Source organism: Erythrolamprus reginae, chromosome 10 (assembly GCF_031021105.1).
Source record: "Erythrolamprus reginae isolate rEryReg1 chromosome 10, rEryReg1.hap1, whole genome shotgun sequence".
Lineage (NCBI taxonomy): Eukaryota > Metazoa > Chordata > Lepidosauria > Squamata > Dipsadidae > Erythrolamprus > Erythrolamprus reginae.
Window position 1 is genome coordinate 27,205,111 of NC_091959.1, and position 27,125 is coordinate 27,232,235.

Consider the following 27,125-nt stretch of genomic DNA (forward strand, 5'->3'; position numbering starts at 1 on the left):
AAAAAAAAAAAATCAAACAAGCTTGAAATGCTTATAGGGGAATCTTGTCATCTGAAAGTATCAGACTCTGGAGTTTGTTCTTTCCTGGCTCGCACCTTTCCATGCTGTGAACATTTGTAAGTGTGTTCTCAGATTTAGTTTGCTTTCCCTTGGTGGTCTGTGTAGCGCCCAGCAGGCTTCCCATTGCTCCAATCCCAGGCTACTGCTGATGCATTATAGTAGGGAGCCCTGTTTGAAAGCCAGGCTGATATGGAGTCCAAAATGTTAAACTCGGAATAGGAGTGGGGGCACCTTCAGCCACAGGAGAGGATGGGATGGCTCCGGACCAGTCATTCTCAGCCAGCAGTGGGTCTCTCTTACCTTTGCTGCTGATTCAGGAACAGGAGGGTGTGGGTGTGCACACACATTTTGGATGATATTAGGGAGGGGGCTTGGAGCCTCCTGCCGCTGCTGTGACCGGTTTGTCCACTATCAGTTAGCAAACCACCACTGCTCTCAGTCCAGCCTATCCCACAGGTTTGTTTTTATTTTCCCTGAAGCCTCCAGAGTGCAAAAAACAGCACAACGTGCAAAGTGGAAATGTATTTTAAATTTCGGCTCAAAATTTAAAAATTTAGTTGCCTTGAGAAGGGCAGCATAGAAATCTAAATAAACAAACAAACAAACAAATAAATACATTTTTTTTTTTTGGTCAGGTATGTATTGGTGGTATACAAAGATATAGCAATGTTTATATACATGATACTAAGAGAGAGAAACATTAGGACAGGGGACGGAAGGCACGCTGGTGCACTTATGCACACCCTTACTGACCTCTTAGGAATCGGGAGAGGTCAATAGTGGATAGTCTAAGGGTAAAGTTTTGGGGGTTAGGAGATGATACTACAGAGTCTAGTTAACTACTTGGATACTCGGATACTTAAAGTGGTATTTCCTGCAGTCGAGTTTGGAACAGTTTACTTGGAGTTTGTATCTGTTGTGTGCTCGTGTATTGTGGTTGAAGCTGAAGTAGTCATTGACAGGACAAGCAGATGATTTTATGGTTTATGCTTAGTGTTTAGGCAATGTAGTTCTAAGCTTTCTAAACCTCAGATTGTAACTCTAGTTGCGTAGGGGATTCTGTAGTGGGTGGAGGAGTGGAGGGCTCTTCTTGTAAAGCATCTCTGGATATTTTCTAAAGTTTTTCAAACTTCCGGTTTACCCATTTGGCCATTTTTTCCCACTGTCCCAGGCGTGGGGATGAGGGGGGTTGTGCGCAGGGGCAGCACAATGGAAGTGCATGGGGAGAGGGGATGAGTGTGGTCACATGTGGACATGCTAGCACGCACACACACACACACATGGACACACCCTTTTGGCATGCAAACCATAAATGGTTCGCCGTCACTGATAGAGGGTCTCCTGCTTGGACAGGGGGTTGGACTAGAACAGTGTTTCCCAACCTTGGCAACTTGAAGATATCTTGATTTCAACTTCCAGAATTCCCCAGCCAGAATTCTCTGTTGTTTTAGGGACTGGAAATTGGAGCAACGAAAGGCAGTTTGATCTCAGCCACAGTTTAAAATTTAGCCCATCCCACCTTTAGCACATGGACAGTAATAATTAATTTAATAATAATAATTTATTAGATTTGTATGCCGCCCCTCTCCGAGTACTCACAACAATAATAATCAATGTACACATCCAATATTTAAAAACACAATTTAAAAACCCTTATTAATAAAATAATCACACAACCCAATCAAACCATACATAAAGCAGTAGTTAGGGGAGGTGTCAATTACCCCATGCCTGGCAGCAAAGGTGAGTTTTCAACAACTTACGAAAGGCAAGGAAGGTGTGGGTGGTTCTGATCTCCAGAACTTGCCTAGTCCAATTCATTCTAGGGTTGCTTCAGTTCCATTCACCCTAGGTTGGTTGCCTATCCAATTGAGCAGAAGAATGAAAGTGGGGAAGAAGGTTGCAAAGAGATTCCCACAACACTTATCTCATAGTTTTCCTCTCCTATACCTTCGACATTGGAGATGTCTGTTATATTTCCCCAGTTGCTTTTGAGAGCATCTGAGTGGAGGAGGAGAGATCACAATATCTGATGTACTTTCCCTCTCCAATACAATATGGATGTTGAAGTTTTCTCTGTCTATCAGGCATGTTGTCTTTTGCCCTCTGTTGCTTGGGTCGGAAAATTGCTATTCTATAATTTATCAAAGTCTTTCTAGTGACCCTTTCTTTTATTCGCTCTGAACTTTATATTGTATCAATGCAAGGTACATTAATCTTTGCCATCATTGGTACATGCAATGCACCTATGTGCACCAAAAAAATTCTAGGCAAAAGCTATGGATAAAAGTCTAAAGGCTCCATTTATGGGGCTCAAACCAGAATAGTGTAGATTAGTAGTTTCTACTAATTTGCAGTCCAGAGAAGAAAATGATACAAATTAAAATCAGAGCCATTAGAGAGCCAAAGGCACCAAATTTGAAACAGGAGGCTCTGAGTTCTAGTCCTATGTTAGGCATGAAAGCCAACGGAATGGATTTTATTTATTTATTTATTTATTTATTTTTATTTTGTCAAGTATGTATTGGTAGTATACATAAATATAAATACTGTTTATATACATGATATTGGTACTAATAATAGAGAAACATTAAGGACAGGGGACAGAAGGCATGCTGGTACATTTATGCACATCCCTTACTGCCTCTTAGGAATCAGGTGAGGTCAACAGTGGATAGTCTACTCTTAGACTATCCACTGTGACCTTACCCGATTTTGGGGGTTAGGAGATGATACTACAGAGTTAGGTAGTGACTTCCATGCATTAACTACTCAGATACTAAAGTGGTATTTCCTGCAGTCAAGTTTGGAATGGTTCACTTGGAGTTTGTATCTGTTGTGTGCTCATGTATTGTTGTGGTTGAAGCTGAAGTAGTCGTTGAGAGGAAGGACGTTGTAGCAGATGATTTTATGGGCTATGCTTTTAGGTCGTGTCAAAGGCGATGTAGTTCTAAGCTTCCTAAGCCTAGGATTACAAGTGTGGTTGCATAAAATATTCTGATTGTCTTTGATCCAATCACCGGGAAATTGACAGATCTCATCCCCCTTCAGTCATGAAAGTCATCTGGATGATCTTGGGCAAGTCACTCCATCCCTTAGCCCATGATGCCAGGCTCAAGCAACAAACATGTTGGTCAATTCTGTGATGACCAATGGATCAATGGTTGGGTAATCCCAAAAAGTGGATCTGTCACTCATGGGAAAATAAAGGGAAAAAGATAGCACCTTTCCATTCCTGGAACACAGCAAAACCAATTTTCTCCAGTGCAGAAAAAGGACACAACGAATTTCATAAAGTTATCTAGACTGAGAAAAGAGACTTGTTTCTTGAACTAAGCCCAAGGTAGCAGAGAAGCTTTTATGTAGCTACATGGAAACTCTAGAGGGGCAGCTCTAGTGATAAGTATTAAGATGTCAATCATGGTTTGTTTCAAGTCTCCGACAGCTGGTTTTCAAATGAAGACCCTTCTCACGCTCATAATCCCTATCGTGAGAATAAATGAATAGGAATTTTATAAGAATAGAACCGATTATTTATATTGTCCTTCTCCCTTGACTACCTTTTTTGGATGGATATGTGTATGTGTGTGTGTGTGTGTGTGTGTGTGTGTGTGTGTGTGTGTGTGTGTATATATATATATATATATATATATATATATATATATATATATATATATATATATATGTCACATGTTTTTTTGCTGAATTTGAAAATTAAGGGAGACTGGGATAGATCTATTTTGGCCTTATTTTGGCCTCATCAGCTAGCCATACCCACTGGGACTTGAACCTGCAACTTTTGCCTTGTAAGGCAGAGAATTATCCTCTAGGCTACAGTATCCAATCCCTTCAGCTCTGGTTACATTTTGTGTCGAATCACCCTGGTATATTGAAGGAACATCACAGCTCCTTTTTTGCCTCTCAGCCCAACCCAGGGCCATTTCCAAGGCAGTTAATTTTATTGATAGCCGACAATTCTATCTGTATGTGTCACATGTTTAAGCTGAATTTGAAAATTAAGGGAGACTAGGATAGATCTATTTCGGCCTTATTTTGGCCTCATCAGCTAACCATACCCACTGGGACTTGAACCTGCAACTTTTGCCTTGTAAGGCAGAGAATTATCCTCTAGGCCAGAGGTCCCCAACCGCCGGTCCGCGGACCGGGACCGGGCCGTTGGGGTTTTCCAGCCGGTCCGCGGCGCCGCTGCCCTCCCAGTAGAGGACATTATGCAGGACAGGGTGGGGGCGTCGGGCAGGGCGGGGAGAATCAGGAGGCTCCTTTGGCGGCTGGGGGCTGCCTGGCTTTGTGATTTTGGCTGGGGGGGAGTTAGGAAGGTCCTACTTCTCCCCCCCCAGCCAAAAACTCAAAGCCTATCTGCTGGATACGGGTGATGAGCGGGACGAGCGGCGCCGAAGCCGGTGGCTGTGGCAGCTGCTGCAAGAGGCTTCCGCGCCGCTCTGTCCCACTCATCGCCCGTATCCAGCAGATAGGCTTTGAGTTTTTGGCTGGGGGGGGGACTTAGGAAGGTCCTACTTCTCCCCCCCCCCAGCCAAAACTCAAAGCCTATCTGCTGGATACGGGCGATGAGCGGGACGAGCGGCGCCGAAGCCGGTGGCTGTGGCAGCTGCTGCAAGAGGCTTCCGCGCCGCTCTGTCCCACTCATCGTCCGTATCCAGCAGATAGGCTTTGAATTTTTGGTTGGGGGGGGAGAAGTAGGACCTTCCTAACTCCCCCCCCAGCCAAAATCACAAAGCCAGGCAGCCCCCAGCCGCAAGGTGCCCCCTCCCCTCCCATGGAGCCCTGCCCTGTTTGGTGCCCGCTGGCCAGGCAACGGCCTCCCTCCCTCCCTGCCTCATGTTTGCAGAGTTCCGCCGGGCAAAGTTCGGACGCCTTCCGGGCGCACGCACACATCCACACCTCCACCCCCCCCCCGGGAGGAATTCGCCCCCTGCCCAGAATTGGCCAGCCCAGCAACGCTGCCCTGCTCCCTTCGGAGGTGCGGAGAGGGCAGGGAGAGGAATTTAACCCCGAAAGTGGCCGGGGTTGCACAGAAATTCCCCCAACCTTCGCTGGTTTCGGGCCAGGGAAGAGGGGGCCGTGTTTACCTGGCTGATTCCCCGATGAGAACCACCAGGAGCTCCGCAAGGCTGCGTGACTTGGATTGGGAAGTCCGAAAAAGACCCCCGGGATGGGTGAGTGGAGGGAGAAGGAGAAAGAGAGAGGGAGAGAGGGGGGAGAAAGAGAGAGAAAGAGATAGCAAGAGAGGGAGAGAGAGAAAGAGATAGGGAGAGAGGGGGAGAGAAAGAGATAGGGAGAGAGGGGGGAGAGAAAGAGAGAGGGAGAGAGAGAAAGAGAGAGGGAGAGAGGGGGGGGAGAGAGAGAGAAAGAGAGGGAGAGGGAGAAAGAGAGAGGGAGAGAGGGGGGAGAAAGAGAGAGAAAGAGATAGCAAGAGAGGGAGAGAGAGAAAGAGAGAGGGAGAGAGGGGGGGAGAGAGAGAAAGAGAGGGAGAGGGCAAAAGAGAGAGGGAGAGAGGGGGGAGAAAGAGAGAGAAAGAGATAGCAAGAGAGGGAGAGAGAGAAAGAGAGAGGGAGAGAGGGGGAGAGAAAGAGATAGCAAGAGAGGGAGAGAGAGAAAGAGAGAGGGAGAGAGGGGGAGAGAGAGAGAAAGAGAGGGAGAGGGAGAAAGAGAGATGGAGAGAGGGGGGAGAGAGAGAAAGAGAGAGAGGGAGAAAGAGAGAGGGAGAGAGGGGGGGAGAAAGAGAGAGAGGGAGAGAGAGAAAGAGAGAGGGAGAGGGGGGAGAGATAGCAAGAGAGGGAGAGAGGGAAAGAGGGGGGAGAGAGGGGGAGAGAAAGAGAGGGAGAGAGAGAGAGGAGATAAAGGAAGAGGAGAGATAGAAAGGAAGAGAGAGAAAGAAAGAGGGATAGAAAGAGAGTGAGAGATGCTCAGTGAGCCTTTCTTTGAAGTTGCCTTTCTTTCTTTCTTTCTTTCTTTCTTTCTCTCCTTTCTTATGCTCTCTTGCTCTCTTGCTCTTTCATTCTTTTTTCTCTCTTGCTTTCTTTCTCTTGCTTTCTCTCCTTCCTTCCCTCCTTCCATTTCTTTCATTCCCCCTCTCTATTTTTATTTCTCTTTCATTCTTTCTTTCTTGCTTTCTTTCTTGCTCTTTTTCTTTCTCTCTTTTACCTTCCCTTCCTCTATTTCTTCTTTTCTTTCTCCTTCCTACCTTCTTTCCTCCCTCCCTTCCTTCAGTCTTTCCTCTCTTACTCTCCCCTTTCATAAGTTTCCTTGCTTCCTTCCTCTGTTCCTGTCCCTTCCCCCTTTCTTTCTTTCTTTCTTTCTTTCTTTCTTTCTTTCTTTCCTTCCTTTCCTCCCTCCATTTCTTGCTTTCCTTTTCCTTCCTCCCTTCTTTCCTCCCTCATTCCCTTCTTTCACTCCTTCCTCTCTTACTCTCCCCTTTCACCCCTCCCCAAAGAAGGTAAATTTCATACATAATTGGTATGTCGCAAAATAAAGTAGTTTTAAAATGGCGGGGAGGCCCCCCAGACACTTAGGCTGTATGGGGCCCCAAAATTCCTGATGGCGGCCCTGGCTCCACCCCTCCATAACCCCACACCCATATGACCAAAGGCCCCCCCCCCCCCACCGGGCCATGGAAAACTGGTCTAGCTTAAAGCCAGTCCCTGGTGCAAAAAAGGTTGGGGACCTCATATATATATATAAATAGTTAAATCTAGTGGAACTGTAATTTCCCCCCCTGGAGAACCTACAAAAACTCATCGTAACCTCTTTCTTGTGGGGGGATAGGGGTCCCTTTGAATCAGTGTTGATCCCCCGCCTCTGCTGGCACATGTCCCCAAATTTTTGTGGCAAGGATTTCAGAAGTAAAATGCTATTGTTTCTTTTCATGGGCTGACAGAGTATGACTGACCCAAGGATCTACAGCCATCTCCCAATTGGTAGCCTGATGCCTTACTATACTGAACTAAAGTTGTGGGGAACTAGATATTGTCTAGTCCAGGGGTCGGCAAACTTAAACACTCAGAGAGCTATTTGGACCCATTTCCCACAGAAAAGAAAATACCAGGAGCCATAAAAGAGTTCCCATACCTGACTATTTCCTGAGTGGCTTATAACATATATAGTTGAACTAAAGAAACTGTTCTTTTCTTGTATTTATCCATAGTTACTTTTCTTGTATTTATCCATAGTTATCCATCCAGGGGTTGAAAAGCTTAATAAATTGTGTGTCGGTGGGTGTCGCACATTGGTTGTTGTGATGCATATTTTGAGTGACAGGGAGCCACAGCAGAGGGATGAAAGAGCCACATGCAACTCCAGAGCTGCGGGTTGCTGACCACTGGTCTAGTCTAATGAAGAGACGGACTAGGGATGACATGATAGCTGTATTATAATAATAATAATAATAATAATAATAATAATAATAATAATAATAATAGACCTTTATTACAGTCAAAGACCATCAATATAATAATATTTTTTTAAAAACCCACAACATCCAAGAACCATTTCAGATTCTTAGAATCTAGACATTTTAGTCTTTGATCCTAGTATCAGATTCTTGGGTGATAATTGTAGTCCTTGACTTACAGTAGTTCATTGACCATCCAAAGTTGGTCCTCACCCAAGTCAACAAAGACATGCTAAGTGTTGAGGTTCTTGGACATCTGGAGACAAATGACTTACAGAATTTATGACTTTTGGCTAGCTATCTTCCAATATTTGTGGGGCCATATTTTACCGTTTTGTATTCAGGCCTGCCACATTTTAAACTGTGGGAAAATGAGAGGGAGTGTTATATGGAGTAGGTCTGTGATGACAAAGCCTATGGAATGCATGTCACAGGTGGCACCCAGGGAGCCATATCAGAGGGTACGCAGAGTATATGTTGCCCTATGTTAGCTCCAGCATGTATGCGCACACGGGCCAGTTGATTTTTGGCCTTGGGCAAAGCCGCTTCACCCTCCGGATGCTTCAGGAAAGCTTCCCAGAAGCCTCAGAGTGCAAAAAAACACCCAACAGACAAACCGGAAGATCAGAAAATTCACTTCTGGTTTGCCCATTGTGCTGTTTTTTGCACTCCAGACGGTTCAGGGAAGCTTCCTGAAGCCCCGGAGTGCAAAAAAAGGGAAAACAGGCAAACTGGAAGTCACTTTTTCCAAACGTCCGATTTGCCCGTTTGGCCATTTTCCCCCCATCCCAGGCTTCAGTAAGGCATGCGCGGAGATGGGAGGAATTGTGCACATGCAAGGGGGCAGTGCGAGGGGGTGTGGGGGAGGGAAGGAAAAGCATGGGCACATGTGAGCATGCTACCACACCCACACCCACTCTTGGCACGCGAACCCAAAAAAGTTCACCATCACTGGAGAAAGTGATATGTAGCAGTCTAAGTAACCTTCTTTCCAGAACGTCAAGGCCATTGTGCCCTGCAGCAGTGAGGAAGTGACAGGGAAGCATCTTCAGTCTGGATGGTGCCTGATTGGAGGGTGTGATGGGCATGTGGGTGCTTGAACTTTCATTTGGGTGGAGAAAACTTGGAAGCTTTCAGATTTGGGTTTTCCCAGATTTTGCCAATATGGCATCTCTAATAAATTGGAATTCTGAGGAACTTCTAGCCTCGGAGCCTAGTTTTGTTGGGGGTGTTTGTTGGAATGCTGGCAGAATGTTTTGCCAAAATTTCCAAACTATACCCATAAAATTAGATATTTTTTTAATAGATTTGAACAAAATTACATATGGGTAGGTAAAAAACAAAAATAAAATTAACTTCAGGACAACAGAAGTAGGGGTGGAGTAGGTCCAGTTCATTACACTCTGCTACTTGAAAAGTAAGATGGTAGCCTGCTTAGTCCTTACTCCAAACTAAGTAGATGGGATCCAATTGGTCGCATTGTGTCCTTGACTTTGTTCCATTATTTCTGACAAATAGTCTAAGCTCCTGTTGAAAGCCTGATAAGAGTGAGGGAGTCAAAAACCCATCTGAAAGATCAATATTTAACCTTCACAAAGGCAACCTTGTCCACCAAATTTTTAACAGAAGCAGCGTAACAAAGTTAGAAGGGACCTTGGAGGTCTTCTAGTCTATCTGTGCAAACAGGAGATCCTATAGCATTTCAGACAAGTGGCTCTCCAGACTTTTCTTTAAAGCCCTCCAAATGTAAGTGGAAAGATGAACTTTGTGAAAATTGGAATGATTTGTGAAGAAATGCTTCAGCTTTAAAGGGAATGGAATGGAGGGGGAGAGAATTTTGATTGGGAAATAAACATGGTTTTCATGGGTTTTTTATTGTAAAAAAATGTGGCTTCAAAGTAGTTCCTGCTCTTCCCCATTTCATGCCCCAGCTTCTTACTTTTATATATTTCCCCAATTCCAAAGATTGAAGACTTTTTCAAAAGCAGAACACATTTGAGATAAAAACACTCTGAGCCTGCAGCAGAAAAATTTAAAGCTACATGAAAGTACGGGAGGATGAGAGCTTTTCAATCAATTTGATGAAAAATTTAAGTTAATTAAAGAAATGCTCCTTTTCCCCCTAGAAGGCTCCACTGATCTTTATTATTAATGCATACTAGTGTTTCATAACCATGCATAATAATGGCCTGAAACAACAATCTGTTTCATCCGAAGCTTAATTTGTTACAAAACCTTTTCTGGCATTCTTAAAAGATGCCCTTTGCCACTTTATTCCTCGCGCTCTTAAGCTTTCCAACTCCTAAAGGATGTCTTTATTTAAAGCTTACACCTGAGAATTAATTTAGCAGATTGTGTGCAGCTCTAAAAGAGAGGGAGAGAGGGCAGGGGAGAAAATGTGATATTTTTTAAGCTTAAAAAATTGATACATCATCAATAGTTTCTCATTTCATACGTTGCTGTTCTTGTTTCGATTAATGGACATATCACAGAACATTAGCTTTTCTTCAAGACCGGGGCCAAGCTTTTGACTGAGACACGCCAAAGCAATAAGTTCAAGATCCTGCCTGCTGAGAATTATGCCCAACATCGTACGGTCATCTGAAGAAACACCCCAGAGTCACTTGGTGATGAGGTGAAAGTCAGTACTTCTGCCATCATTGGATGTTGGTGATCATGTTGGCAATCCTATTTTTATCAACAGCCACACAAAAAAGCACTGTTGAGTTTTGAAACCATGATGTTCTTCTTTTGCTTTGACTTCAGTTGGACATTAGGAATTATTTCATTAAGCTCTTATTTATCACATTTAGTGCTATTGATTGATTAATTCATTGATTGATTTGATTGATTGATTGGATTTATATGCCGCCACTCTCTGAAGACTCAGGGCAGCTTACAACATGTAAAAGGAACAATGTAGACATCCCAATTCAATTAATTTAAAAACTAATTAATCTAAAACCCCTGTAACATTAAAAGCCAATCATTCCCATTTACACAAGCATACATTACATTCGTCAGCCAGGCGACTCGAGTCTAATGGCCCCAAGCTTGGTGGCATAAATGAGTCTTCAGACCAGGGGTCCCCAAACATTTTACACAGGGGGCCAGTTCACTGTCCCTCAGACTGTTGGAGGGTCGGACTATAAAAAAAAACTATGAACAAATCCCTCTGCACACTGCACATACCTTATTTTAACATTTAAAAAAATGGGAATGTACTATTTAGAGGGAGGGAAGAAGTCTGAAATTCATACATGTTTATGTTTTGTTTTTAATTTTCTTTTGTTAACATCTGATTGGCTATACAAGGTTTTATTGGTTTATAGAAAAATGTATAAAAATATTTATAGAAAAATATATAAAGAAGGAAGCACTTTGGCATAATGATTAATAAGTTAGAAATATAATTGGTGTTGTACTTTTTGAAGGAACATTAAGAAGGGAATTTAATTAAAAGAAAAGTATGTACCTGGATGACAACATTAGAAAAAAAACTTTTGCAACTTTTTTGATGATTGATATTAGTTACTGACAAAATACCGCATTTTATTCAGGGAAAATTAGATGGTACATTGTATTGTTTAAATGTATGTTGAGAGAAAAATTTTAAAAAATGTACACCCCCCCCCCCAAAGTCTTTCCTTCCTCCGCCCTTCCATTCATTTCATTCTTCCTTCCTTCCTTGTTCCCTCCATTTCTTCTTCCTTCCTTCCTTCCTTTTCCTGCCATTTCTCCTTCTTTCCCTCCCTCCCTCCTTCCCACTTCTCTCTTCCCTCTCCCTTTTTTTCCTTCTTTCTCATTTGTTTTATTTCCCTCTCCCTCGTTCTTTCCCTCCATCATTTTCTCGTTTTTCTCTTTTTCTCTCTCACATTCCCTCCCCCTCACTTGTTTTCTCTCCCTCTCTCTCTTGCTTTCTTTCTCTCTCTCTCTCTCCTTTTCTTCTCTCTTCCTTCCTCTCTTCTTTTTTTTTCTGCCCTGCAACACGCCGCGGGGCAGTCGGCTGCAAGCAGAAGCTCCCAAGACGGTGGCACCGACGTCGGGTCGTAGTACATTGCTGGCGCTGCGCTGGGCATGGGCACGGGGCAGCGCCAGCAATGTACGGCGTCCTGCAACACATCAAGCCGCCGCCGCCGGTGCCTTGCAGCCAACCGCCCCACCGCCGCCTTACGACTACTGCTGTGCCCTCCCGCTTGACCCACGCTGCGCCACCTTCGTGGCTTGCCCTGCTGCCCCGCGCCCACCAGAGCTCACGGTGCGGCCGAAGCGCGGGGCGGAGTAGGTGGCGACGGCTGCTTCAGGACCGCCCCCGAGCTGAGCTTCCTTTGGCTTCCTTCGAGGCAAAAGCTGCAAAGTTCACCTGCTGCCTCGAAGGAAGCCAAAAGAAGCTCAGCTCAACGAGGACCGGCTGTTGGTCCCTTGAAGCTGCCACCTCCGCCGCCCACTGCGGAGATCCCTTCACCCAAACAGAGGCGGCGGGCTCAAAGGACCAAGAGCCGGTCTTTCTCGGCGCTGAATTGTTGCAGCCTCAGCCTCCGGGCGAAGGGATCTCCTCAAGCAACGCAGCTCCGAAAAGGACCGGCTCTTGGTCCCTTGAACCCGCCGCCGCCTCCGTTCGGGCGAAGGGATCTCCGCAGTGGGCGGCGGTGGTAGCTTCAAGGGACCAAGAGCTGGTCCTCGTTGAGCTGAGCTTCCTTTGGCTTCCTTCGAGGTGGCAGGTGAGCTTTGCAGCTTTGCCCCGAAGGAAGCCAAAGGAAGTTCAGCTCGGGGGCGGGCCTTGAAGCAGCCGCCGCCGCCTACTCTGCCCCACGCTTCGGCCGCGCCGGGGCCAAGTAAGCCGAGGCTAGGCCCGTCGCCCCGGGCTCCAAGCGCGGGGCCTGGGCGGCGGGCAACCATAGGGAGGGCCTCCCCGTCGCCTGGCCGGGACATTGTGGCCGTTAACAATTTAGTGCGCGGGGGTCATGATGGCTTGTTTACTGCCCCCTCCAGACGCTCTTGCAGGGCTTCCAGGCTCCCTGCGGGGCAGCAAAGAAGCAAAAAAGCAGCACTCTCCCGATCTCTCTCTCCCTCTCTTTCTTGCTTTATTTTTCTCTCTCAGTCCCTTTCTATGTCTCCCTCTTTCTCTCTCTCCCTCTCCGCAGCAGACCCCCCAACACCAAAAGTGCCCAAACGCGCGCAAACCTCACCGGTGCAAAAAAAAAAAAAAGCAAAAAAGCGGCACTGGAGGGACCAAGACGGTCTGCAGCTGAGCGTCTGGAGGAGGAGGAGGCGGAAAGCCAGGGGGCAGGGAGGAAAGCAATTGGCTAATTTCTTTCTCAGAGGAACTGTTGCTGCTCTGCCATAGGGTGCTTTCCTCCCCACCCCCTGGCTTTCCTCTTCCTTGCTGCCGCCAGACGCTCAGCAGCAGAGTGGAGGGGAGATTCGGGAACTTAGTATATTATATATGGTAAAATCTTGTACGCTGCTGCGGGCCGGGTAAATAGCCTCAGCGGGCCGCATCCGGCCCGCGGGCCGTAGTTTGGGGACCGCTGCTTCAAACTCTTGTGCAAGGGTGGGGGCAGTGCAAATCTCTGGGGGGAGCTGATTCCAGAAGCCTGGAGCCCCCACAGAAAAGGCTCTTTCCTCACGTGGGAGCGGAGCCAGCCGTGGAGCTGAGTGGACGGTGAGGAGCAGAACTCAGGTTATTCCTCCACTTTTGAGGTGTTCGATCGATCCTTCTTCGACCACAGAATACATGGGGAGGTATCTGACGTGTGGGGAGCCCTGTTAGCTGGTTTTCTTTTCGGGCGGCGGCCCGAGACGGGGATCAGGGATTTCCCGAAAGAAGATCGTGCACTTAAAATCAGGAGCAACATGGCGGCCTGAGGTACTCCCGGCTGGAGAATACTAAACTTATACTGGCGAGGCAATTGTACAGAACGGAGAAGTGTAAAATACTCATCAGGACTTGATTTTTTTCTTTACTTCTGTTCGTGATTCTGGTGGTGAGTATCTGGGGGCTATAACCAATTGGCGGATTTATAAACCAAAGCTTCGAGAAGCGAGAAGGAGGGTGGGAGCTGTCATCCTCCCCACTCCCCCAGCAGTGAGACACTTATAATCAAGAGAAATTATATTACCTTAAAAAGTGATCTATCGGCATATAACGATTTTCGGTTTATCCTCCCAAAGTAAAGGAAAAGAGGGGATAATTCCAACCAATAAGTCTATCAGGTTGCTTACTGCTTATTGGGTCGTTTATTGGGCCCTTATTTTCAAGTACACCACAAAAGCTGAGGAAGTGACTAACGGAAATTTGCGAACGCTATTGGTTCTCCTCAGAGCTGGTGGTTTTCTAAAAGACCAACGCAAATGGAAGTTTATATTTAGGTCTCCATTCTCAATTTAGCTAATTTCATCAGAAGCAAGAACATAAAATTCAACTTGTCGGATTGCAAAATCTCTGAACAATAATTAACATCCTTCTAGGTTTTTTTTTTCTTTCCTCTGAATTATCTACTAGAACTTAATAAGTATCTTGGATTAATCTCTCGAACATTGACTGTGACAACTGTGCTTGTTTAAATAAACTGATTCAAACTGTGCTCATTTAAAGAAGCAGACTTAAAAAAGAAAAAACACACACACATATATATATATATATATATATATATATATATATATATATATATATATATATATATATATATACACACACACACACACATCAAATCCTCTCTGTGACCATGTTAACGATTTCAGGATAGCCAGAGGAAAGCCCTACCTTCTATCAACTCATCTTTAATAAAACTTTTTATTGTATCTCAAAAGAATCGATGAACTGAAATGTGAAAAATCTGTGACAAATACCAATCATAGTAACTATATACTTTCTAATACTAGATTTCTTCTCCTTTTCTTTTGTCTAATGAAATATTTCTTTTCTTTTTTGCTTAATGAAATACCTTTAAAATATATAAGCATCTAGAAGCAATAAATTAATTAGTACTAAATAATTATTTACTATATAAATAAATAAGATTTTTATGCTTTTCAAAATTTCTAGCTAGTGATGATAATTATTTTACAACTCTGAATGAATTTAATTGAGCTAAATAATAGTAATTAACTGTATCGTATTATATAAATATTTTCACTTCTATTTTTCACCTAGTTAATTAAGTTAAATTCATATTTAGTTATACTCATAATTACATGTTTACATAGGCTAATACTACCTTTAATATCTTTTTCTGCTATTACTTGAATATATAAAATTATTAAGATTATTAAGATTTATGATTTGATTTACTTACTTACCTTGAAATGATAACAATACTATTGCTGTGAACTATCTATACTTGATCATTTGCCAGTCAGTTGTTCTCTTTTTATTATGATTAATATTACTTTTTCTCCCTTCTATTTCTGGTAATGTTTCAAAACCGGGTTTTGTACTTTTGAAGAATTGCAATCTCACATATTTGAAGAACCATAATTAATTGATTATATATATTAAGTATTTCTATAATTGTTCATTGCAATAATTGAATTCTTCGTATCTCTGAAGGAATGCTGTATTGACAATATAGATTTATCTTATAATACTTAGATAGATTTTAGTAAGGAAAATCACATTAGCAGGGAAAAATTAAGTAGATAAAGAGGGAAAAGATAAGAATATTAAAATCTACTTGGTCTGAATTAAGCTTAACACTATTAAGAGTGGAAGGAACTAAAAAAGTTGTTACTAAGTGGGAGTCTTGGTGGGACATCATAAAAATAATGAGTCTTTCCAATCTTACCAGACTCGGATCGGGGAGAAGACCAATCAATCAGTCTACCTCTGCCATCCCAAGCCCCTCCTCTCAGAGATCTCTCGATGATATGCTTCCCAGGGAAGGATCAAACTCTTTTAAAGACCTACAGACCATGATGTTACAAATGCAAGAAATGATGTCCAAAAATCATGACGATATTAAAAAAGAACTAGGAGAGGTTAAGAATGACACAAGCGAGCTAAAAGAAAGAATTCAAAATATGGACAAGAAACACAAAATTTTCCAACAGCAAATTTTAAAACACAAGCAAAAAAATTCAAGTTAGAGGACAGAATAGTTCAGGATCATAGAAATTTAGAAGAAATGAATAAGAGTCTAATGCAGGCAAATAAAGAGCTGGAACTGTCAATGATCCAGATAGAAGCTGAAAAAGCAAATCACTTTTTCTGCTTTTTGGCTGATATTCTTTCTAAAGCGTTAGGTACAGAGAAAGAGGTCATGCTAAACGAGCTTGACGAAGTATACCACATTAACACTAATTATGCAAGACGCCACAACTTGCCCAAAGAGGTCCACGTCAAACTTGTCAAAAAAGTCTGTACGAGATGAAATACTCCATAGAGCTAGGGAAGATCCCATAGAACATAAAGGGAGGCAACTAATAATTTTGAAACAGGTACCTAAAAAAATTAGAGACCTGCACAAGCCATACTCCTTCTTGACTTCCAAACTAACTGTTCTGTCGGGCTATCTGGTAGAATCCTCCCAAAAATTCACAGGTACAAATTTCAGACACACACACATTTGAAAATTCAAAACAATGTTCTTTATAATGAAAATTCACTTAAACCAAGCCTTCTTTTGGTATAGTAAAGAGCACTCGTCTCCAAACAAACTGGTAATTTGTACAAGTCCCTTATCAGTTCTGTGATACTTAGCTTGCAGCTGTGAGGCAATTCACAGTCCTTCTTCTTTCACAAAGTGAAACACACTTTGCCCTGGTTTAGTTTCAAAGCGGGGAAAAATCAGCACACAAAAGTCAGTAAAGCAGTCACGAAACACAACGATCAGATAATCCTCCACAATGGCCAAACCCACAGGCTGCTATTTATAGTAGCCTCACTAATTACCACAGCCCCACCCAACCACAGGTGGCCTCATTTTCTTTGATAATAATCTCTCAGTTGTTGTTGCCTATGCATCGCTCTCTGCATGCATGGCTGTATCATTAACTCTTGTTCTGAATCCAAGGAGGAGCTAGATAATTGATCTCCTTCTGAGCTGTCTGCCACACTCTCCTCCTCCCTGTCACTCATGTCTTCTTGGTCAGAGGAGCCTTCATCAACAGATTCCACCGGGGGCAAAACAGGCCTGCAGCATGTGGATGTCTCCCCCACATCCACAGTCCTTGGGGCAGGAGCTGGGCCAGAGCTCACCACAACACTAACCAGACACAATATCAATTTTAGATGGTTAGTATCTTGGTGACATGGCAAGAGAAAAGAATAAAAATAGATACCATAGCTAAAGCGGAAGATTTTTTTGAGCAAAACTTTAATAAAGAACCTCCTCAGGAAAACAAAAGTCTAGACAATACTAGAGATGGAACAAGACAGCTAGATATAATAGATGATCAGGAACGGAAGCGATAACAAGAGATTGTGGACAAGATAAGAGAAGCAGAGCCTAAAGAACCAAGAAGTACTAGAGCAACTAGGCCTAAGTACAAGTAAAACCTCCCCGTAGATACCATCTACGGGATGGAAATATATTCGGTAAATGTTAACAGGTTAAACGCTCCAAAAAAAAAGAAAGAAATTTCTTAATAAACTAATTAAAAACAATTCAGATATTATTGCTCTTCAAGAGGTTCACATCAGAGAAAAATTTAAACACCTTCTAAATAAAGAAACCTGGGCAATCTATTTGCTTCACTTGCATATGAAAAAAAAGAGGAGTAATTTTTTACATAAATACAAATATCAAGGCAAGTCTTAAATATAAAGATTTAGAGGGAAGGATATTAATTCTAGAAATCCAAAAAAATCAAGACGCCCCTAATAAAGCCCAAGAAAAATTATATAAAGAACTACACAATAAAATTAGGGAATTCCCAAATGAAAATTTATGTCTCATGGGAGATTTCAATGGAATAGTTAACAGAGAATACGATTATAAAAATGGAGGTCTCCAAAAACAAAAGAAAAAAACCTTACCAAAAGCTTTTTTTGAAATAACTAAAGAATTTAAACTAAAAGAGAGAGGAATCCCCAAACTAAAAAAATTACTTATTACTCAAATAGTCAAAAATCTTGGTCAAGGTTAGATATGTTCTGGTCCTCAACAGAAATAAATACTCAAATAGCTAATGTAGAGATTGAAACAAATTTAGCCTCAGACCACAACGCCCTGAAACTAGTCTGGAAAGGTAAAAAGCCGCTAAGTAGATGCACATGTAAAAAAATCAATTTTAAATCAAGAATCTTTTAAACAAAAACTAGGAAAAGAACTAAAATTTTATTTTCAAGAAAATATTAAAGAACATACTAATCTTAAAAATGTATGGGATACATCCAAAGCAGTAATCAGAGGTATAGCAATATCCTGTATGGCCAAAGAAAACAAAAAGAAGAACATAGAAATAGAAAAATTGGAAGAAGAAGATTATAAGAAAACTGAAGGGGAACTCCAAAAGCAGCCACAAAATTCTGAATTAAAGCATCAGATGCTTTTAATTAAACACAAGCTAAATCTGATTGAAAATTATAAACTTGCTCAACAGATTAAAAACAGTAAACAATACTATTTTGATAATTTATTTATTTATTTATTATTTAGATTTGTATGCCGCCCCTCTCCGCGGACTCAGGGCGGCTCACAACAAGGCATAAACAAATCGAACAAATCCAAATAATTTAAATATTTAAAAAAGTTTAAAAGAGAACCCCAATATACTAACAAACACACACACAAGCATACTATGCATAAATTATATATGCCCGGGGGAGATGTTTCAATTCCCCCATGCCTGACGGCAAAGGTGGGTTTTAAGAACTTTACGGAAGGCAGGGAGAGTAGGGGCAGTTCTAATCTCTGGGGGGAGTTGGTTCCAGAGAGTCGGGGCCACCACAGAGAAGGCTCTTCCCCTGGGGCCCGCCAACCGACATTGTTTAGTTGGCGGGACCCGGAGAAGGCTCACTCTGTGTGACCTAATCGGTCGCTGGGATTTGTGTGGCAGGAGGCGGTCTTGGAGGTATTCTGGTCCAATGCCATGAAGGGCTTTAAAGGTCATAACCAACACTTTGAATTGTGACCGGAAATTGATTGAAAACCAATGCAGACTGCGGAGTGATGGTGAAACATGGGCATACCTAGGTAAGCGCATGACTGCTCTCGCAGCTGCATTCTGCACGATCTGAAGTTTCCGAATATTCTTCAAAGGTAGCCCCATGTAGAGAGTGTTACAGTAGTCGAACCTCGAGGTGATGAGGGCATGAGTGACTGTGAGCAATGAGTCCCGGCCCAGATAGGGCCGCAACTGGTGCACCAGGCGAACCTGGGCAAACGCCCCCCTCGCCACAGCTGAAAGATGGTTCTCTAATGTGAGCTGTGGATCGAGGAGGACGCCCAAGTTGCGGACCCTCTCCGAGGGGGTCAATAATTCCCCCCAGGGTAATGGACGGACAGATGGAATTGTCCTTGGGAGGCAGGACCCACAGCCACTCCATCTTATCCGGGTTGAGTTTGAGTCTGTTGACATCCATCCAGGACCCAACAGCCTCCAGACACCGGCACATCACTTCCGCTGCTTCGTTGACTGGACATGGGGTGGAGATGTAAAGCTGGGTATCATCAGTGTACTGATGATACCTCACCCCATGCCCTCGGATGATCTCACCCAGCGGTTTCATGTAGATATTAAATAGCAGGGGGGAGAGGACCGACCCCTGAGGCACCCCACAAGGGAGAGACCTCGGAGTCGACCTCTGACCCCCCACTAACACCGACTGCGACCGGCCAGAGAGGTAGGAGGAGAACCACTGAAGAACAGTGCCCCCCACTCCCAACCCCTCCAGCTGGTGCAGAAGGATACCATGGTCGATGGTATCGAAAGCCGCTGAGAGGTCAAGGAGCACCAGGACAGAGGATAAACTCCTGTCGCGGGCCCGCCAGAGATCATCCATCAACGCGACCAAAGCAGTTTCCGTGCTGTAACCGGGTCTGAAACCCGCCTGCTGGGGACTTAGATAATCGGCTTCTTCCAAGGACCGTTGGAGCTGGAGTGCCACCACCTTCTCAACAACCTTCCCCATAAAGGGAAGGTTGGAGACTGGGCGATAATGCAAATAAACCCAGCAAATGGCTAGCAAATAAGCTTAAATGTCAAAAAGAAAAAAAAATGATTAACTGCCTTAAATCGGAAGGAGAGATTTGCCATGATTTGGAGGGGGGGAAAACAGATTGCAAATGATTTCTATACCCAATTATATGAAAACCAAGACTTCAAAGATGAGATGCAGGACCTAATGATCCAGGACATATTTACATGAGCAAATCTACCAAAAATCTCTATGGAAACTAACATGCTTTTAAATAACAAGATTACTATGACAGAATTAGAAGAATCAATTAAAAGGCTAAAGAATAACAAAGCCCCTGGCCCTGATGGTCTCCCGAACGAATTGTATAAAGTTCTTCCAAAAGAAGCTGTAGAATCTCTTCTAGAGCTTTTTAATGAAGTTCTGGAGGAAGGGAAAATTCTACCTTCATGGAAAGATGCTAATCTAGCATTAATAGCAAAAAAAGATACTGATCCAAACGATATTGCTAACTATCGTCCCATCTCTCTTTTAAATTCGGACTACAAAATTTTTAGTTCTTTCCTTGCCAGCAGGCTTAAAATATATTTAAATCAATTTATCCATTCAGATCAGAACGGATTTCAGGTAGACAAAAAACAATATAAGAATTATCCTAAATATTCTGGAATATTATGAATTGCACAGTGAAAAACAAATAGCCCTAATCTTTTTAGATGCACAGAAGGCGTTCGATAATGCTTTGTGGTTCACTCCTCTACCAAGATAAAGAGCGTATCAGGTGAGTCAATGCTCAATTTATGGACTTTGGTACAAATTTTATAAATGCAATTAAAGTAATTTATTCAGAACAATTTGCACATATTATTATAAACGACGATGCTTCAACAAAAATTAACATTCAAAAAGGTACAAGATAAGGTTGTCCATTATCACCCCTCCTTTTTATCTTAACTTTAGAAGTCTTAACCAGAATAATTAGAAACAAAGAAGAAATAACTGGATTAAGATGTAAAAATGAAATCTATAAACTCAGGCCTTCGTCAATGATCTAGTGTTTATATTAGAAGACCCGATAGAATCAGGACCAAATCTTTTAAAAGTACTGGAAGAATTTGGCAAAGTGGCAGGTTTAAAAATTAACAAAACCAAAACAAAAATGATAGTTAAAAATTTGAACAATTCGCAAAAAACAAACCTTGCCAAAAATTAAACCTACAAATAACTAAAAAAATCAAATATTTAGGAATTAACATAACGGCAAAGGTCTCAACCCTGAAAGAGGATAATTATGATAACTTGATAAGTAAAATTTAAAAAGATTTAAAGAAATGGGATAAATTGCAAATTTCTTTTCTCGGAAGAATTGCAACAATTAAAATGAACATTCTCCCAAAAATAAACTTCCTTTTCCAAACCATAACCATCTATTTAACAAAGGATTTCTTCAAAAAAATTAAAAATTTAACAAACAAATTTATCTGGCAAAATAAACATCCCAGGATACGCTTAAAATACATGTTAGATAAAAAAAGGGGACGGAGGATTGGCAAAACCAAATTGGGAAGACTATTACTATGCCTCATCTCTTGCTTGGATACAAGACTGGATACAGCTATCCAATAAAGGTTTACTTACTTAAGAAGGACATGACCTCCGACATAGTTGGTACTTCTATTTATGGGAAAGTAAATTACCAATCCACAAATATTTTAAAAACCATCTTATAAGAAAATCTTTGCTTACAACCTGGCTAAAAATTAAAAATCAATTCTGCAAGGGCGTACTAACTTGGTATGCACCACTAGAGGCTCTCGTCCACCCGAATCTTAAAAAAAAAGTAGTATGATTAGATATAAAAATATAATTTTAAAAAACGGAGAAATAAAAAAAAGACAAGAAATGGCAGAAGAGGGTTTCAACACAGAATGGTGGGAATACTTGCAAATCAAAGATAAAAATGGAAGAATGGCAATTGCTATGGAGTAGGAATTACAGATTAACTATAGCAGCATACTACAAAGAAAACTTAATCAAAATGTTTTACAGATGGCTTATTACACCAGCTAAACTACAAAAATCAATAAAAAATTATCACCCCTTTGCTGGAAGTATCAAAAAGAGTATGGATCATACTACCATGCATGGTGGCAGTGTGAAAAAGCCCAGATCTATTGGAAAAAAATCGGGTTCTGGATCGATGAAATTCTAGAGATAACCATAGAAAAAAATCCAGAATGTTTCCTATTAGGGATTATACACCAACATCTTAACCAAAACCACACTTATCTGATTACAGTGATCCCTCGATTTGCGCGTTCTCGATTAGCGCGAAACGCTGCAACGCGGTTTTTCAAAAAATATTAATTAAAAAATAAGTCCGCGTTTTTTTTCCTACACCACGGTTTTTCCCGCCCGATGACGTCATACTGATTGCTGATTGGCCAAAATCTCGACCAATCGTTGCAAACGCAAAAAAAAGCTTTGCAACTGTTGGAACTTGTTCAGACTTGTTGGAAGATGCCTCCTAAATGTTGTGCACGGAGTGCAGGCGGCGACGCTAAAAAGACCAGGAGGATACTCACAATTAAAGAGAAAATTGACATTTTGGACATGCTGAAAGGGGGACGCTCTTATGCAGATGTTGGTCGGCAGTATGGGATCAACGAATCGAGTGTGCGAACCATTCGGGACGACGAGAAAAAGATAAGGCAAAGTTCTCTGATGGCATTCAACAAGGCTGCAAAAAGAATGGTGACGCCTAGAAACAAACGGCTTATGAAGATGGAAGCTGCTTTGTCCCTGTGGGTACAAGACTGCCGCAAAAAGAGCATTGCTTTGGATACCAACACTATAAGGACCAAGGCACAACAATTGTACAACCGTCTTGAAGACACAGAAGAAGGCGATGCAGATGAGGGAAACGCAGGTAAGGGCTGGGGTTTTTTATTCTGTCATTAGATACTGTATTTAAGTGTTTTTTAAGGAAGGAGCAGGGAAGGAGGGAAGGAAGGAGGGAAGGAGGGAGGGAGGGAGGGAGAGAAGGGAAGGAGGGGAGGGAAGGAGGGAAGGAAGGAAGGAGGGAAGGAGGGAGAGAAGGAGGGAGGGAGGGAGAGAAGGGAAGGAGGGGAGGGAAGGAGGGAAGGAAGGAAGGAGGGAATGTGAAGTTGCTGATGACAACTTCACATTGAAGGCCTACTGGCGTCAGTACACAATTGCATCTTGTCTGAAGAACATTCAGAATGCCTTGATGGATATGAAGACACAGACAATGAATGCCTGCTGGAGGAAATTGTGGCCAGAAGTGGTGCATGATTACAAGGGATTTGCTCCCGAAGAAATCCAAGATGCTGCAGTCCAGACCTCTGTGAAGCTGGCACAGGCACTGGGTGGAGAAGGCTTCGTTGACATGACACCAGAGGAAGTCAATGGTTTGCTTGATGAGCATGGCCTACCGCTGACAGACAAAGATCTGGAGGAGCTGACCAGGTCAGCGAGTGAAGAAGAGGAGGAAGCGGAAGCTGAACAAGCTGAGGAAGAAGAAGATGTTGGCCTAACGCTTGAGCGGCTTGCAGAACTGAACAGAGCTACTTCAAATGTACAACGCATGGTGGAACTTTGGGATCCCAACATGACTCGCTCTATACAGTTTAACGCCTCCCTTGACAACATCTTTGCACCATACAGATCCATGTTAGCCCAGAAAAAGAAACGGCGCCAACAACTGTCCATGACCATGTTTGTCACAAAAACCAAGAGGTCTGTCACACCATCACCTGCAGCGTCCATTGTAGAAATGGTGATAGAAGAAGATCCCTAGTTATCCCAGTTATGCTAACCCCCACCCCACCCCAAAAAATGTAAATAAATATGTTATTGTTCATAACTTAAGAGTCTTATTCAATGTGTACAGTAATGGTAATTAAGGGGATGGGAAATGGTAATTTATGGGTTAAAAGTGTTGGGACTGAGTGGCACACAGTCTGTACAGAAGAATGAATGAATGAATGAATGACTGAGTGAATGAATGAAATTCAAACACAGGTGAGGGCTGGGGGGTTTTATTCTGTCATTACACAGTACAGTACAGTTACAGTTTAAGTGCTTTTTGAGAAAGGAGGGAGAGAAGGGAGGGAGAGAAGGGAGGGAAGGAGGGAGGGAGAGAAGGGAGGGAAGGAGGGAGGGAGAGAAGGGAAGGAGGGAGGGAGAGAAGGGAAGGAGGGAAGGAGGGAGGGAAGGAAGGAGGGAAGGAGAGAAGGGAAGGAGGGAGGGTTGCCATTGCTGCCAGCGCTGCCCCAAGAAAGCCGGTGAGAGGAAGGAAGGAGGGAAGGAGAGAAGGGAAGGAGGGAGGGTTGCCATTGCCGCCAGCGCTGCCCCAAGAAAGCCGGTGAGAGGAAGGAAGGAGGGAGGGAGAGAAGGGAAGGAGGGAGGGTTGCCATTGCCGCCAGCGCTGCCCCAAGAAAGCCGGTGAGAGGAAGGAGAGAAGGGAAGGAGGGAGGGTTGCCATTGCCGCCAGCGCTGCCCCAAGAAAGCCGGTGAGAGGAAGGAGAGAAGGGAAGGAGGGAGGGTTGCCATTGCCGCCAGCGCTGCCCCAAGAAAGCCGGTGAGAGGAAGGAGAGAAGGGAAGGAGGGAGGGTTGCCATTGCCGCCAGCGCTGCCCCAAGAAAGCCGGTGAGCGGGGCGAATCGGGCGGGCGGGGGGTAGCGGCAAGGAGCCCGGAAAAATCACCATTGCATTGCCAGCCTCCGAACTTGCGTCGCTCCACCTTCTGCGCATGTGCAGCCATGGAACAAAGGGCGCGCATGCGCAGATGGTGTTTTTACTTCCGCATCCAGTATAACGCGGAAATCGGTTAGCGCGGGAGGTCTTGGAACGTAACCCCCGCGCTAACCGAGGGATCACTGTATTCATATTACCACCGCAGCAAGACTAGCTTTTGCTCAAACATGGAAAAAAACAGAAATCCCCCAAGATGAATCGGTATTAGAAAAAATAACTCAATGTGCAGAAATGTCTAAACTGACCCTAAAAATTAAAGGCAAAGAAGACTCACAATTTTATGATTGTTGGAATTTACTCTATCACTGGTTCAAAAAAAGGAAAAATCCTTGCTAATTACAATACAAACATGTAAATATATTATATATACAGTGGTACCTCAAGATACGAACCCCTCGTCTTACGAACAACTCGTGATACGAACCCGGGGTTCAGAAAAATTTTGCCTCTTCTTACGAACTTTTTTCGAGTTACAAACCAGCGTTCGGAGACTGCTGGGAAGCCGCGCAGCTGTTTTAAAAGGTGACAGCCGGGCGGCGGGGCTTCCCAGAAGCCTCCCAAACGCCGGTTCGTAACTCGAACAAAGTTCGTAAGAAGAGGCAAAATTTTGCTGAACCCCGGGTTCGGTTCGGGAGGTTGCTGGGAAGCCCCCCCAGGCCGGCTGCGACCTTTTAAAACACCCGCACCGCTTCCCAGCTGTCTCCCGAAGCCGAACGCGGAAGTTCGGCTTTAGCGTTCGGCTTCAGGAGACAGCTGGGAAGCGGCGTGGGTGTTTTAAAAGGTCGCAGCTGGCCTGGGGGGCTTGCCAGCACCCCTGAACCCCGAACCCGGGTTCGGGGGGTGCTGGGAAGCCCCCCAGGCCGGCTGTCACCTTTTAAAACAGCTGCGCGGCTTCCCAGCAGTCGCCGAAAGCCGTTTTTTTGCGGTGGTTTTTTTGGTTGCACGGATTAATTGACTTTACATTGTTTCCTATGGGAAACAATGTTTCGTCTTATGAACCTTTCGTCTTACGAACCTCCTCCTTACACCAATTAAGTTCGTATCATGAGGTATTACTGTATATGCTTTCGTAGATTTTCACGGGTACAGGTATGACAGTCTTGGTATATTCGAATATACCAAGACCGTCATATATATCTGATCTGATAGCTCAACTGCTAATTCTCTGCCTTACAAGGCAGAGTCCACCGGATCGAATCCCAGTAAGGAAGGATGTGGCTAGCTGATGAGGCCAGAACAAGGCCGAAATGGGACCATCCTAGTCTCCCTTAATTTTAAAATTCCAGCTAAAAAAAAAAACATTTGACACATACAGAATATAGTTGTCGGCTATAAATAAATTAACTGCCTTGAAATGGTCCTGTGTTGGGCCTAGAGGCAAAAAGGAGCTGTGACGTTCCTTCAATATATCAGGGTGATCCGACATAAAAGAACATATAGCCCCTCCCTGGTACAGAGCTGGAAGGGATCTGATCTGATAGCTCAACTGCTAATTCTCTGCCTTACAAGGCAGAGTCCACTGGATCGAATCCTAGTAAGGAAGGGTATGGCTAGCTGATGAGGCCAGAACAAGGCCGAAATGGGACCATCCTAGTCTCCCTTAATTTTAAATTCCAGCTAAAAAAAAACACATTTCACACACACACACACACACATATATATATATATATATATTCCTGATGAAAACAAAAAGAGCAAACAAGATAAAGTTATGATTTATTAGATGAGTTGAATATAAGTGCTATCTAAAAAACTCAAACTGATTTTTGATAAAAACTGAAACTGAATCTAAAGAAAATTTACATAGTTTCGGAAGATTATATATACTGATCCTGTACTCGCCTTTATTTTAATATGTGGGGTTTTTTTCTTTTTATTGGATGTATTTTTTTCCTTTTCTTCTTTTTTTTCTTCTTTTTCACTTTTTTTCTCTTTCCTTTTTATGTATTTTGTGTATTTTGTATTATATCTGTAAATAAATCTCTAAAATTTAAAAAAAAGAAAAAAAGGTTCTTCCCCTAGGCCCCACCAAGCGATAATGCCTAGTTGATGGGACCTGGAGAAGGCCGACTCTGTGGGACCTCACTGGTCGCTGGAACTCATGTGGCAGAAGATTGTCCCGCAAGCCATGTAGGGCTTTATAGGTCATAACTTACACTTTGAATTGCATCTGGAAACCGATCTGCAGCCAATACAGTCTGTGGAGTGCTGGGGAAACATGAATGTAAAGGGGCGGCCCATGTCCACTTGCATAGCTGCATTTTGCACAATTTGCAGGTTCTGAATACTCTTCAAAGCCCCGTGTAGAAGCATTGCAGTAGTTGACCTTGAGATGATCAGGGCAACCACATTTCTCTTATTATTATGTATAACTCTGAGCAGCACTAGGATTGAAAAAGCTGTGATCATCCTAAATTTGCACAACATCATCACACTTCTGTCAGAAGCACCTCATTGCTCCTAGGTTGAAAGTATTAGCTGGTGACATCACCATTGCCCAGGTGGGTACCCAATCGCGGATGTCTTTCATGGCCCCAGCAAGAGCTGGAGCTAAGGACAGGAGCTCACCCTATCTCATGGCAGCACTCGAGTTTTGAATATGGGCTTGCTGCTTGTTAACCCAGATTCCTAACTATGTGAGCCACTGTAGAGCCCATTGCAGTAATCGAGACAGGAGGTGATGAGGGCCTGAGTGACTGTGAGCAGAGCCTCCTGGTCCAAATAGGGCTGCAACTGGTGAATCAGGCAAACCTGGGCAAAGGTCCCCCTGGCCAC